Raw genomic sequence first — 12708 nt, forward strand, 5'->3', positions numbered from 1 at the left:
CGAAATAAGAGGATTAAGAATGGTGGGTTGCACTGGGACTGAAGTAACTGCAAAGTGCTCCATCAGTTGGGAGGTCAGGTTTTGAATGAACTGACCTAAGGTAGGCATAGTGCCGGATGCCCAGATAGGGTTGTGATATAGCGACGAGGTAGTAGGCGTACCTGAAACCAACTGAGCTAAAATCATGCAATTACGCGGTAACTCAGGATGAACACTGGTCGAAATGATTCCTGTGTAAGGGAAACCTTCAGGAGGGAAACGATATTCCTTCTCCTCGACTGTGCGTGGAGTGGAAACCTCTGAGTGACTCAGAGAGGAGACTAGGATTTTGCCGTCTGATTCCATGGGTGAAAATAGGCGATGAAGGACTACCGAAGATGTTAGAGGGGATAATTCCAAAGGAATACTTGACTGATCATACAAACTATACGGACGCTGCGATGATATCACAACAGGATTGAACAAAGGATTCGGAGGATAAAAAACCAGTCCAAGTTGACCTTCAAAATTTGGCGGACTATCGGGAGTCTGGATAGGATTATCTAGAGATTTCGGGCCAATGTCAGAAAGTGACCCAGTATCTGAGGGAGGAGGATGAGATGTAAAAGGTTGAATGCTTAGAAAAATTCCAAATTCAACACCTTGGTCCTCAAGTGACTGAGACAATTTAGGAAAAGGCTCCTCAGATGATCTTTTAGATAGAGGAGAGGAAGAGGAACTAGGTAAACTTGATGGTTCAGCCACGAGGATTTTCTCTCAATTAACCAGAAGAGAGAGATTGTTTCCAATGATTTAAAATGTATTTAAAGGTATACTCATGATGTGGTCTGAAAAATATTAACAGGAATGTTATATGATCGTGGGCAACAATTTTTTAAGACGCAAAAACAAATTGGTGCTCTTTCATGTTTTAAGAGTCGAGAAAGAATCAAAGGTGACTCTATAACTTTTGGTTTGAAACGAGCTCGAAAGGACAAGTGCTCGGAAGATCTTTTATATTTAGGGAGTCAAAAATATCAAAATGACTACTCAGGAGGATCTAGGAAAAAAGGATTACTAGGTAACCGTGAACTACATAATACCTCCTGGCAAACCGAGAAGTATGGGTAGGCAATCTCCCCGAATGTTGTGTTCGGTATATCACGTTTAAAAAGTAGAAGACTTGACTTCCTATGGATAAAGGATTCCAACCTAGTGGGGTCTCCCTTTATATATGCGACGGTATGGGGGGTACAAGTCTGTACTAGCACTGTTTAGTGCCGAAGCGAATGACAACTGCTAGGTTTAAAGACGCCAAAACATGTCTCTAGCCTAGACCTTCTAAATGTGATCGTTATGTTTCAAATGCACATTAGGTTAATTAAATACATTTTAGTGTTTATATTGAAATTATGTCTCGGTTTTTAGGCCTTATCGATGTGACTTGAAAAACTCTTATATGCAACTAAATGAGACAAGACCCTTTTAATTCGATGAATTGTTTACACTAATGAGTGTAGAAAACACACTCAATGCAACTGACAAGCAATTGAAAGCAAAATGACCTTTTCACTATTTCACTTTTTGAAAACAAAATCATGAAAAACTCTTTCCAATTGCTATCTTTCCTATCAAACACACTTCAAGTAGTCATTTCACTAGTAAAGAGAATTCATTCATTTTCAAATGAAAATGATGATGTAACTATAGTCTTAAATGATGCTATGTTATGAAACCAGCTCACAAAAGGATAGAAAAGATAGATCAACGCCTTAGAATTCAGCTTCTTCGAGGGGGCAACCTCCTTTACATTATACAAATGAATGATTCTTTGATGATTCAAATGACAAAACCTCCTTTCTATATATAGGAGTCTAAGGAGTCACAATATAACCCAGCTGACTTAACAATAATAATATAAAGGCACAAAAATAACAATAGAGGGATTCTATGGGGCACAGTAATAACAATATGGGGACAATAGGGGCACAACAATATTAATAAGGGATATAACTACAATAGTAATGGGGTAATAAATAGTATTATAGGGACCTAACATGCCCCTCTCATTCAAAAAAGTGTTGTCCTCAACGCTTGAGTAGTTTTGGATGCTTCTGTATAAAATTCTCATCCTCCCATGTAGACTATTCAATAGATAAGTTCTTCCACTTGATGAGAAACTCTGAAATTGATCGATTTCGTAGATGTTGAGTTCTTATTTCTATGACTACTTCTGGTTCCAATATTATTTTTCCTTCCTCGTCAAGTTCTGGCAATATTGTTTGAATTGGGATCTTGTCATCTATAACCTTCTTTAAACAAGAAACATGGAAAATTGGGTGCACTCGAGAAGCTGCATGAAGCTCCAATTTGTATGCCATAGTACCAATCTTTTGCAACACCTTGTACGGACCGTAATACTTTGGTGATAATTTATTATCCTTATTAGCTTGCTTGAGGGACATTTGTTTATATGGTTGTAGTCGTAGAAATACCCAATCACCTACATCAAAAATTCTTTCGCTGCGATGTTGATCTACCTGTTGTTTCATTATATTCTGCGCCAACACGAGATTATCCTTTAAGAGTTGGAAGACTTGTTGTTGATGCTCGATGTGATGTTCCACTACTTGAACCTTAGAATTTTCTCTTAAATATGATGTGATGGATGGTGGCTGATATCCATAAAGTGCCATAAATGGGGTCATTTTTGTTGCTGTATGGAAGGAAGTTTTATACCACCATTCAGCCAGAGGCAACCATTTGATCCATTGTGTTTGTTTATTAGATATAAAGCAACGAAGATATCCTTCCAAACATTTGTTTACTATCTCAGTTTTCCCATCAGATTGAGGATGATAAGATGAGCTATGAGCTAACTGAATACCGAGACAAGAAAATAATTCTGTCCAAAAATTTCCAGTGAAAATGGGATCTCTGTCACTTACAATAATCTTTAGGTTTCCATGTAGCTTTTTAATTATTTCCATAAATGCAGTAGAAACTCTACTGGCTTTAAATGGATATGATAATGCACAAAAGTGTGCATACTTGGTAAGTCTATCAACTACCACCATGATGGCATTCTTTCCCTCAGACTTGGGTAAACCTATGATAAAATCCATTGAAACCTCCTCCCAATGTTGGCTTGGGATGGATAAAGGTTGTAATAGACCCGGTGTCTTAATTGTTTCAACTTTATTTTGTTGGCAAACCAAACATTCTACCACAAACTTTTGAATATCCGATTTAAGGCCATCCCAAAAAAATTCCTTCTTGACCCTGTGGTAAGTTCTTAAAAATCCTGAGTGCCCTCCTAAGGGAGAAGTGTGCAATTCCATAAGAATCTTTTGTTTGAGTTGGGAATTCTTACAGAGGTATAAGCGATCTTTGTACCATAACGAATCATTTTTCCAGCTAAATGTATCAGATGTACTAGAATCTTGTTGTAACTTTTGAATAAGTGCCCACACTTCTTCATCATTCTTCCATTCCTCCCTTTCTTCCTTTATCCAATTTGGTTGGATAATAGAAATGGCGCACAACAATGCTTCTACATCCTCATCCTTTCTTGAGAGTGCATCTGCCACCACATTTTGCTTCCCTTTTTTGTAGATGATTTCAAAGTCATAACCCAACATCTTTGTGACCCACTTTTGTTGCTCTTCAGAGGATAATATTTGTTCTAAAAAGTATTTAACGCTATCATGATCCGTTTTTACCTTGAAGTGTCTTCCCATTAGGTAGGGTCGCCATTTCTTAAGTGCATGTAGTATTGCCAAAATTTCCTTCTCATAAATGGCTTTGTGTAAAAACTTTCCCTTGATTAGACAACTTTCAAAAGCAATTGCTATTTCATCTTGCATTAAAACAATACCAATTTCATTTCCTGAAGCATCACATTCCACAATAAAGGTTTTTGTGAAGTCCAGTGTAGTTAAGACCGGTGCTTGGCACACTGCCTCTTTAAGATGTTCGAAGGCCTTTGTTGCTTCTAGAGTCCATGAAAATGCATCTTTCTTCAATAATGTTGTTAGAGGTGCTGCTGTTCTCCCATAATTTTTAACAAACTTGTGATAATACCCTGTCAACCCGAGAAATCCTTGCAGATGCTTTATGGATGTGGGAGTTTTCCATTCCTTAATGGCTTTAATTTTGCTAGGGTCTACCTTAACTCCTTCATGAGATACAATATGACCTAGATATTCCACCTCTTGTACTCCAAAGAAACATTTGGATCTTTTTGCATATAATTGTTTCTCCTCCAATAGTTGTAGCACCCTGTCAACATGTTCAACATGATCCTTCCAAGACTTGTTGTAGATTAGTATATCATCAAAAAATACTAACACAAATTTTCTAAGGAATGGTTTGAAAATGGAATTCATCAAACCTTGAAATGTAGAAGGTGCATTGGTAAGGCCAAAAGGAATGACCAAAAATTCATAATGACCTTCATGAGTTCTAAATGTTGTTTTTGGAATGTCTTCAGTCTTCATTCTGATTTGATGATATCCTGACCGAAGATCCAACTTGGTGAAGTAAATTGATACATGCAATTCATCCAATAATTCATCAATGATAGGAATAGGAAACTTATCTTCAATAGTGAGCTTGTTGAGCTCCCTATAATCCGGACACATGAGCCATGATCCATCCTTCTTATGCACCAATACTACTGAAGCAGAGAAAGAACTTTGACTAGGTTGAATTATACCAACTTCTAGCATTTCTGCAACCATATGTTCAATTTCACTCTTTTGGGCATAGGGATATCTGTATGGCCTGATGTTTGGAGGAACACTTCCTGGAATCAGACGAATAGCATGATCATGATCACGAATAGGTGGGAGACCTTGATGGTTTGAGGAGTGGTAATTCCCGCCAATGCATTACAAGATATGGTCGGATTCATTTTTTCTTTATCTAGGCTTTGTTCTTGGAGTATATCCTCTTCTTTTGACCTTTCTTGCTCCTTTACTTATTCCTCTTCACAATCTATGTAGAATAATTTCTTCTCAGCACACTTATGACCTTTAGTGTATTTGCTATCACAACTGTAACAAAGCCCTTTTGATCTTTTTTCTTCCAATTGTTGTGGTGTCAACCTTATAGGTTGTGGAAGACTAGGGGAAACTGTTGGAAATAATACTGAGAGGGGGGGCGGTGAGTCAATATTATCAAGTCAATAAAACTTTTTCATTTCTATACTTAGATACATATACGCTACTTCAGTTAATGGAACCCGCGTGTATACGCAATTGTGTCTAATGAAACTATCGTATATCCAGAATACTTATGATTTAGTTAATCCATTAAATGTTGATCTTTAGTTAGTGCATCAGAACTTCATTAACCATATGTACAGTAAGCAGGTGCAGTAAAACAGAACAGATCATCACACACAAGAAGCACACGTGAACACTATGGTATAAGGTGGAAACCCAATGTGGGTGAAAACCACCTACTGCAAGTCATCTCTCTCTTCTTTTAATAAGAAACTTCATTTTACAATACTTCTATAATGATGCAGTCTTATACCAATACGCATGCTTCTACCTGCAGAGGGCTACGACCCTCTCTCTTTTTCCAGACTCTCCTGGATGGGAGCTACAACCCCCTTAGCTCTTGTACTAGCTGATCTGTTTACTAGTACGTAGGTGCCTGCCTACTGAATGCTCCAACCTTCACTCGTTCTCCAGCTGCTACTGGAAGGTAGCTACCACCCCCTTTGCTCTTGTACTAGTTGATGTACTAGTACGTAGGCACCGGCCTACAATCTCCTTTCATCCTCCAGGGACCACATTTCATACATTTTCATACTAGATACTCCTGAAGCACAACACTATAATTTGAAGACCACGTTTCATCCAATTTTCATACTGGACCCATAAATATCATTGAAGCACAAAACAATCAATACTGGCATCATCAATTTCTGAATCACTGAAACACTGAAACCCTGTCAACAACACAGTCACCAGAACACAGAGCAGAACATTGAACTCTGCAAAAATATTCAGAACCAATTGTATCATCAAAATCATGCATCAGAGTGCATACGCTACTTGGAAGTGATGAACCAGCGTGTATATGCAACTTCACCAAGGTGAGCCAACGTATATATCATCAATTCTTACTTATAACTTGATGCACTTCCTGACTTCAGACATATCCAGATTATTACATATACAAGGATAATATGTGTGTTAGAAACCAGATCTAGTCCATCAGATCACATAAATATGAGTCATTATGATCCTGATCCATTATTAGATCTCATCCATCAACACTAAAGCTAAACACAATCAACCAAACAGAATATGCAGAATACTGACACCATTAAATAGTCATCAGAACTCATCAACAACCAGAACGACCTGTAACTTCAAACATTATAGCTCAAATGGTATACGCTACTACAATGAACCAAACCCGCATACATACGTGCTTTCACCAAAGCCAACCCGCGCACATATCTGTAAATATTCAATCATGACTTGTAGCTACTTCAAACTTAAGTTACACCCAGTTCAAAACGTTACATGCGTCAGTATACAGATCTAGAACAAGCATAATCAACCATATAGAGATAGTTCATTTCAAACCATTTGATCCCGATCTATCCTTAGATCTTGTTCTCCATCAACCGGTGAGATTCCTCCTTAGCTCAGATCAAGCAATGCATCATCATCCCATAACCTGCATACTGGATCTCATATTTCATCAGATATTCAAGACTTTTTCCATACCCTTACCTAATGATCTTCTTCTCCTTTTATAGTCTTAGGCCTTACTCAATACCATGGTCCAAAACCATAACAAATCAATACCATGGACCCAATACTTGGGATCAACAATTTTGACGAGATACCATGGTCCAAAACCATAGGTCCAAATACCAAGGACTTAATACCATGGACCAAAACCCAATGTATGCACCTTCCCTTGCATGAAAGTGCGTGTATACTCATACTCGCCTTTTGATCAATGATCCTGCGTGTATACGCGACTTTGATAAGAGGAACCTGCATATACCTTATTTTCTTCATTCTTTGCAGTCTCATCATCAACTCTTTGCTATTGACCTGCTACACTATGATCTGTCATCTGTGTGATTTGCCATCAAGGACAACACTTGTCTCATAATGCCAACAATCTCCCCTTTTGGACTTGATGGCAAAGCTAACTTGTCATTACTGAGAACCGTCATCTGATTCCTTTGAGCTGTCTTGCATCCCATGCATTCAGTCACATCTGATATCTCTTCTGAAGATTCATCTAGTTATAAATAAGTGAGATGTTCTTCTATGAGTGGGTTGCCATCAAGTACAACACATGCATCATAATGCCAACAGCAACAACACTTCCATCTTTATAGTTGTGAGTGGTATGCTTCCTGGTTGCCATAATTTTGCTTTCCATTTTTCTTGCTAACCTGAATGCCTTCTCTAATGAATCAGGTTCCCAAAAGTGAACATCATGTTGGATATTATCCTTTAAAGTCCATATGAACACATCAATCCTATGCTCCTCTGGAATATTTTTTACCCTTATGTTCAATTTTTGGAACTCTTCAATGTGCTCCATTATTGAACCCTTTTGTTTGAGACTTATCAATTGGCTAAAAAAAGTGTTGCTTTTTGTATCCTCATAATATGTTGTCAATTCTTCCGTAAAAATTGCCCAAGTGATAATTTGTTTATGAGAGCAAAGCCATTGATACCATACAAACTGATTTGGTTCCAAATATAAAGTTGCAATACGTACCTTTTTTGTGTTTTGCACATTATTGAGATCGAAAAATTGCTCTATCTGTAATATCCATGTAGCGGGATCCTTGCCATCAAACTTCCTCGTATCGATTTTTGGAATATGGTGGGTCTTCGATCCAACATTAGAGTCTATGAAATCATGATTGATATTTCTTTTGTTCGCATCATGAGTTTCCTTTACTACTCTTTCACCATTTGTAAGTATTTCTTGTAGAAAATTTGTCAAATCTGTGTTCAAATCTACCATGTCTGTCTTCAAATCTGCCATGTCTCTCTTCAAATTTGTCTTCAAATCTATCTTCAAATCATCCATCTTAGATTCCACGCCATTCATCTTAGCTTCCACGCCCTTTATCTTAGATTCCACGCCATTTATCTTAGCTTCTATTAGCTTTTGTGAGAGTGACATTTGTTGCACTTGGTCTTGCTAAAGCTTTCAGGTTACTTACTAGGTGTTTTCATTTTCTTTCCTCAGGGCATTAGTTACTGATAATAATGCTATACTATGCCCTTTGAATTCCTTCAAAATAATTTTTCAAACCAAGCTTAAGCAAAAATTTAAAAAAATATACACACCTTTTTTCACTTTGTAGGAGCTCGATATTGCCTCTGATGTATCTCTGTAATTTATGATCATCTAGTTCTGAAATTGCGACCTGCAGTAGCCCTCTATGTCCTCTTTCCAATGCCACCAATCTGATACAAATTCAGTAGAGCAAACTTGTATGACATGCCACGTGTCCCTTTTGACCTTTGGCTCTAAAAAATATAGACAAGAAACTATAGTTCGTCCTCTTTCTATACCTTCTTACGAAACTTAAATCCGATGCTCAGAGAGAAAGTTATGACGATTTTCCCCAGGTCACCTGTTTGGAATGTAATTCAGGAGTCTGCAAAAAGACCAACTTCCTCAGATCATATCTCTGCAAATATAGTGCGAAAAGCTTTGAAATTTGGACCCAAGGTTCAGTGCGATTTCGTTTCAAATAGGTTTTTTTTTCGCTTTTGAAACATCGTAGAAAAAAATTTATAGCGAAAATTCCACGATGACCTATTTGGAGTAGCGAAACCCTAGAATCCAAAGCTCTAATACCAAATGTTATGAAACCAGCTCACAAAAAGATAGAAAAGATAGATCAACGCCTTAGAATTCAGCCTCTTCGAGGGGGCAACCTCCTTTACATTACACAAATGAATGATTCTTTGATGATTCAAATGAAAAAACCTCCTTTCTTTATATAGGAGTCTAAGGAGTCACAATATAACCCAGCCGACCTAACAATAATAATATAAAGGAACAAAAATAACAATAGAGGGATTCTATGGGGCACAGTAATAACAATATGGGGACAATAGGGGCACAACAATATTAATAAGGGATATAACTACAATAGTAATGGGGTAATCACTAGTATTATAAGGACCTAACATGCTAACTAATGTAACACATTGATTCAGCAAACTAGAATTATGTATTGGTTGAATTGAGGCTTCTGTGATCCATAACAATTACAAGAAGAAATTTCGGCGTAAATCACATTCAGAAAATCTTTGTCGACGCGTTTCGAACTAGCTAGTGTGATTCATCGTCAGGACAAGTTGAGGAGTCAGATCATGGTTGCATATTAAATAGGGAGAGCAGATCCTCCAAACGGCTAGGTTGACTAGGTTGACCAACAAGGGCTATAAAGAAAAACTAATATTATAAATATATTAATTCAGGAGTCTGCAAAAAGACCAACTTCCTCAGATCATACTGGTGGGCTCCAGTATTGTATCAATAATGCTACAACTCCTGGGGCTTCCTATCTCTAATTTTATCAACCCGGTAGTTCGTACAAACTTGGAAGCGACGGTGTTGTATGCACAAGTACTAGCTCTTGTCGCAGCTGTCACTTGGTCAGCTGGCACAAGTCCGCTAGGGCTCAAGCCAACTTCTATATGCTCTCAGAAGAAGCTTTCTAAATGATGGACGAAGGCTATCTCAAAGGAAATTAATCTACTTTGCAAAAATGAACTGAAAGCCAACCAAAACATGGAAACCCTAGTAAACCCTAATCTGACTAGTTTAACCTCTATGATGCAATAGTGAGAGTGCCAATGTCTAAAAATGATGCCATTACTTCTAGTGATGTGAAATGCATGAACTCAAACTACTTCTATTAAAAAGAACATTGTTTTTGTATTTTTGCTTAAGTGGATGGAGTGATTATGATCGTGTTTCTTATTAGGGTTTGGTTGTGCAGAGGTGGTGCGAAGGGAGAGAAAGCTTGGGAAAGGTCAGGAGGGCTAGGAGAGGTCCCAGAGGATCCCTAGCATCAGTCCACAGAAGTCCACAACGTTCAGGTGCTCGGCAACCAAATTTGTAGGCTTCTACAGGATGTCTGCAGGGGATCCTACAGGAAACTAAGGGATTCTACAGGAAGTCTGCTAACTTCTACAGGATGTTCTACCGTGGAAGTTTTGGGTGATGGTGAAGTGATGGAGCAGCATGGGTGGATAGGTAAGATGGAGATGGAACTTGTGATGGCCCAGGAGTAGAGAAATAAGATGGAGAAAGAGTGCACGGAGTTGGTTGGTGGATAGAAGGATGGAAGCAACGAAAGGTCAAGAAAATGGAGCTACGTGGGCAATGGAAGAGTTGGAAGGTAAACAAGCTGAACAGAGGTCAAGTAGGTGGCTTGAGGCGTGGTTAAGAAGAAGAAGAAGGAAGTGGAATGATACTGAGCAGTGTAAATAAAACAAATTGCTTATGTCTTGCACCAAAAACGAGAATCCCTTAACCTGTGCTACCTATGCTATTAAACCAATGAACAGCAATGTAAATCGTGAAGAGAAGTCGTGCATGGAGGTGGAGTGAAGGAGTATGGCTCAAGAGAAAAATGCATGGAAGGATCTACGATTGCAATGACTGTGTGGCAGCTTGCATGAAAGCATAATACTACGTTTTTGGTGGTTGGTACAGCCCACACCCCCAATCTCTAGACAGAGATGGCAGCGAGTGCACTATCAACCTTTTTTTTGAGCTCTAATGAATTACAATCCACCTACTCTACTCTACGCAACTGAAAGCACTTGAACTGTAAATGAATCCTACTCAATCACATACAAGAAATCAAATTAGCAGACTGTAAATTCTAAATGCATCTCAAAACAGAGGAAATAAAGTGCTGCAAGAACACGAGTAACAATACAACAAAGAGGAGGTCTATTGCTCTCAGGTTGGGCCCTAATCTGAGAGCTATAGCTCCCTTAAAAGCTCAGAATTAGATCCAAATCTGCTTGCCTTTATTCATAATCAAGAGTCTAATGTCATGCCAAAACTGGCTTACAAAAACAAACACCGAGCTGTAGCTCGTGCTCAGAAATTACAATACTAGTTCAAAAGTTCAAAAATCTCCTATCAAAGGCTTTGGCCTTCATATTTATACACAATGAAGATCAAGCTGGCTTCCTCCATTCGTGGAGCTTGGCTGTCCAACTGAAAGTCAAACTGTTGTAGACTGTTGATCCTGTAGAACATGTTGGCTGCCTTTAAGCTCGGTGGGGAGAGTTGTTGGAGCTTGGAGTTAAGGTGAAAATCACGAGGAGGGTCATCAAGACTGTGGACAACCTCCCTATGAACCCGCAATGTCACCTTTGTTGTCTCCTTGTCTCCATTTGTGTGGTCTTTTGCTCTCTTTAATGCCAAAAACCTGAAATCATCATGTATTAGCCACATAGATATAATGCCTGCCCTTCTTCCTACAAACAACATGAATATACTAAGAAATGAATGCATAAGTGATAAAAGATGAATGGTTGAGCAAGGTAAGTAGGCCAAATGAGCCCAAATTGTACCAAAAATTGGGGCTCATCATCACCCCCCAGCTAAAATATTTGCTCATCCTTGAGCAACTTAATCCAAATCTTCATCCTTCATTGCTTTTACTGCTTCCCTTACATCCCAAGCCTCTGTGGTAGTGTCCTCCTTGCTGATATGAAACCCAGCTTTCCTGTTCACCTCTTCCCATTGTTCACTGTCATCCTCCTCTGTATTGAATTCAGTCAACCCTAGCAGTAGTGGTGGGCTGAGTTTAAGGCCAATCCAGCTGGCCTGGAGGCTTTGCATGGATTTCTTGTAAAGGTCTACCCTTACCAAAGCTTCCCTCATCCGAATTGGGGTATGGTACTCTCGGATTTTCAAACTATGTCCCAAGGTATTCCATCTGCGTGTACATGCTTGGGCAGCACTTTCTCCTAACAATCTTTCCATGTCTTCAAAATGAGCTATGGCTTGGGCCTGTTGGTCCATAAATCTGAAGGAAGCTGTGGGATCAGTAGACAACTTTTGGTGTGCTGAGATGAGTGCAACCGGATCCTCTGGTTCTGCTTGAATGAACAGTGGCTCGGTCAATTCTCGGTTCATGACCGATTTTGCTTCAGCTGCTCTTTGATCCTCATGGTTCAACCATGAAGCGAACGCCATCAATCGCATATCACCCAAGGCAATATTGGGATCCCAGGATACTTCATTAGGCAAAGCCAGATTGTGGAGGTAGAACTCTGCTAATTTGGCTTTGTCTTCTGACGAACTAGTACTGCACAATTCAGATAATTGTTGTGGGTTTTGGATCTGAGAAATACCTCTTTGAGCCAAGGTATTTATTTGGAACTGCAGTCATTGATCTTTTAAGTACAAACCATAGGATTTTGCAGGTTGTCTGCACTGTATTGCCTCCATGGCCCAGCTGGCCATGCAGGCCAATTGTGCTTCCTTTTGCTGCAGCTGTTCTTTTAGAGCTTGCACTTCAATTTGTGCTTGCTGTTCTGTTTCCTGTAGAAGTGTTATTGGCTCCTCAAGACTGGTGGTCAGCTCCTTTTTGCCTTGTTGTTCTTCTGTGGTGTCTTTGGAGGATGTACCTGCCCCTGCCCTCAGTTCCTGTAGCTGCAATCTCAGCTTCTGGTTTTCTTC

This window comes from Pinus tabuliformis, chromosome 7 (genome assembly GCF_031772625.1).
Source record: "Pinus tabuliformis cultivar Carrire ecotype Pingquan chromosome 7, CPIR1, whole genome shotgun sequence".
Taxonomy (NCBI): Eukaryota; Viridiplantae; Streptophyta; class Pinopsida; order Pinales; family Pinaceae; genus Pinus; species Pinus tabuliformis.